Source organism: Crinia signifera, chromosome 4, assembly GCF_055691185.1.
Source record: "Crinia signifera chromosome 4, ASM5569118v1, whole genome shotgun sequence".
Taxonomy (NCBI): domain Eukaryota; kingdom Metazoa; phylum Chordata; class Amphibia; order Anura; family Myobatrachidae; genus Crinia; species Crinia signifera.
Window position 1 is genome coordinate 106,475,962 of NC_139220.1, and position 3,410 is coordinate 106,479,371.

At 45.0% G+C, this 3,410-nt stretch overlaps 1 long non-coding RNA gene across 1 annotated transcript; it reads right to left on the reverse strand.

Annotated features, from left to right (window-relative positions):
- Window positions 1–352: 352 nt before the first annotated feature.
- LOC146072380 (uncharacterized) lies at window positions 353–2,967 on the reverse strand. Its single transcript, XR_014473101.1, has 3 exons — window positions 2,687–2,967; window positions 1,989–2,524; window positions 353–672 (listed from the first exon to the last, which is right to left on the reverse strand). It is a non-coding gene; the product is annotated as an uncharacterized LOC146072380 (long non-coding RNA).
- Between the last annotated feature and the right edge of the window lie 443 nt (window positions 2,968–3,410).

Sequence of the window (3,410 nt, forward strand, 5' to 3'; positions counted from 1 at the left end):
CACAGATTATCCACCAGTTGTAATGTGTCCAATAGTTTAATAATAATCTAACTAAAAATTCAGGTGAAAAACATATGTCAAATAATGTGGGGACTAAATAATGTAGTCCTTAACCAAAGGAAGTATTGTCCAGTAATGTAATTTCAATGCATTTTTGCCATAAATGCTTATCCATTGCAAGGTACATAATGGCTGCCCATCTTTCCTTTCACAGATTGTCCGTCCCGAAGTGCTCACGCATCAAAGAAAAAAAAGCCCGTTGGAGCAGAATCTGTGGAAGCAGGTAAATGAACAAAAAAAAGGCCATTACACATACAGTACACACACCCATATCACATCAACAATATCTGACACTACATTCATCTCCTGCGGCTACAATGCAACGGAAATGAATGTAATCTGACCTAGCCATCTCACTTATTATTAATGTCAATGTTACATGCAGTATCGGGGTACATGTGTAAGTACATAATACCCCTAGGTATGTGCGTTCAGCATCTCAAGCCCTTTCAAAAACAGTACTGAAGAGAGACTGGCCTACATATGCATCAGTACTTACCTCTTCATCTGTATCCACAGGTACTGTACAACTAGGAACACAACCAACAGAATCCTCTATGATGATGTTGGACGAAATGGACATCATTCTCGAACCCGTGGAGACCTTTGCAGCTGAGGAGGAAATACAGACGTCATCACAGAGGGCCTTATTCTGATCTGAGCTCAGTACAAATTTGCTCTTAAAATGGGCAAAACCATTTGCACTACAGGTGGGGCAGATGTAACATGTATAGAGAGAGTTAGGTTTGTGTGAGTTATTTTGTTTTTGTGCAGGGTAAATACTGGCTGCATTATTTTTACACTGCAATTTAGATTTCAGTTTCAGCACACCCCACCCAAATTTAATTCTCTCTGCACAAGTTACACCTGCCCCACCTGCAGTGCACATGGTTTTGCCCATTTTAAGAACAAATTTGTACTGAGCTCAAATCAGAATAAGGCCCAGAGTGATCTTCCCCCAAGTGGGGTGACTCCCAACCCACCCCCACCCACAAACACACCCCATACAGCAGCTTCTGCTGCACAAGTAGCTAACTCCTTGGTAAATTTCAAGGAGAAACAAATTGAATTTATGGTCTCCCAAAGCCTGCAAATAGGGAACATCCAGGGGTACATGCGTCACACTTTTCTTCAATTAAGAAAAATTTCAAGGAGTGTACGGGTTGGTGTAGGTACTCATGTGCGCATTGCTAATAGCATTGACACCCATTTTGCAGATCTAACTTCTGCTGTAAGGGAACAGAATAGCCATATTGGCAGCCTTGCGCAAAGTATAGCTGCACTTAGCCAATCATGCACAGCGCAGACCAATGCCTTAATAGGTATGCAGGCACAACTTCAGCAGATGGAAGGCAATGTCATAGGTGCAGCAGCATCTACACTGAGTAGTGTATCTAGCACCCCAGTAAGTGGCTCCCCCACTTCCCCACCCCGTCGGAGTATTAGGACCCGGGGTGGCCTGGGTGTAGCTTCAAGAAGCGGTTTAGGGTGGCCTGATGGTGGGAGAAAATAGGTCATATTTTTTATTCATTTTTAATTTGCATCGAATATGCAATACATCTTGTTACATCCCCCGACAGTTTAAATGTTTGAGTGCCAAAAATGCAGGTTGTTTATGACATAGTATACTGCAGTAAAAATGTCTAAACGCATACCATTTTGTCTGTGTATTATTTTTAAAGCAATTGTTGTGTGAAATATGACATAGTGTAATGGTATATGACAATGGGATTGCTGAAAAGTAGTGTTGGGTAACTTCTAGCCCGTCAAAGGTTGTGGAACTACATATTCCAGCAAGCTCTGGCACTCATTGTTTGGACTGTAATGGTTATTGTGTGTCAGGGCATGCTGGCACGTGTAGTTCCACGACACCAGGTGAGCCATGTTTTAGAGCAAACTTAATTCATACATGTTACAAATGTACTTACAAGGTTGATTACAGCAAGGGATAGGTCAGCACCACCAGCTGCATCCATTGGGCTCTGTGTATTAGGCTAAATGTGGGTGGAAACAGATGGTATTGCTAAATAATTTGTTTATGAGTACACTTACAGCAAAGGTACATGTTGGAATACAGGGCACATGTGCTTACCAGAAAAGTAACGCCTGATGATTTGTGTACGCACCAGATTCCCCCTCTGCGTACCCCTCACTACCCGAGGTGTGGTAGGTTGGGCTTCCTGCACGACTGCTGCATGTTCCTCCTCCACATAGGCAGGTTGGGACAGGGCTATGTTGTGTAACATGCAGCAAGCCTGGACAATCATCACTACTTTTGCAGGGTGGTAAAGCAGCGTACCCGATGACCGGTCCAAACACCGGAATCTACTTTTCAATACGCCAAATGTACGCTCCACCACATTGCGGGTTGCAATATGGGCTTCATTATACCGGTGCTGTGCAGGGCCCTCTGGGGAGCGCAAAGGTGTCATGAGCCAGGAAACACACCCATATCCTGAGTCACCTAAAACACAGATAGGAAGATATTGCCTTATATGGTAAGGTATGTGCATTGTGCAAACAGGAGACACTGGGACAACAGCAATATGCTTGTGAAACTGGAAACACACACATTTGAGCAGGTACAAATAAGGACAGAGAGGGTAATGTGTAAAAATGTACTTACCAAGTAGCCAGCCCTCTGGCATTTATTGTTGGGTAAATCGGTTCCAGAGGACGGAGTGTCTCAGAATATAGGCGTCATGGCAGTTCCCAGGAAAGCCTGCGACAACACTTAGGATTTTCAGATGAGCATCACATACAACCTGCACGTTCAGGGAGTGCCGCCCACGCCTATTGACATAGACGTGGACCCGCACATGCGGTGCCCTAATCCCAATGTGTGTGCAGTCTATAGCTCCCAGCATGTGAGGGAATGCTGAGAGTCTATAGAAAGCCACCTTGTGGTCCTGCCACACTTGAGTAAAATGCTTAGAGAAAGTGGGCTGTGATACCCCCAAGGACCATGAGGTCACAGACTGAGTGGAGCCTGTGGCCAAATAGTAGAGGGTACAAATTAATTTCTGCAGCCCAGACACTGCATAGTTGCCTCCCCCGAAAGGGTCCAAATCATCTCTCACCTGCTCATATAAGTCCAACAGGTTATTGTGGTTCAGCCTAAACATCCCCACAACCTGTTGATCCGAGAGGGAGTCCAGGTACAGCCGAGCACGATACATACGTGGAGTACGCAGTAGTCGGGGGGCTACCTGGATCTGGTGTGCAGCTTCCTCCCTCCTGCGCAGCTCCTCCAAATGGGCCACATCACAAATGAGCAACTCCAAACCACTCTGCAAAATCTCCATGTTTCAAACCCTCACAGGTGTCCTTAATGATGTTGGGGTATATGT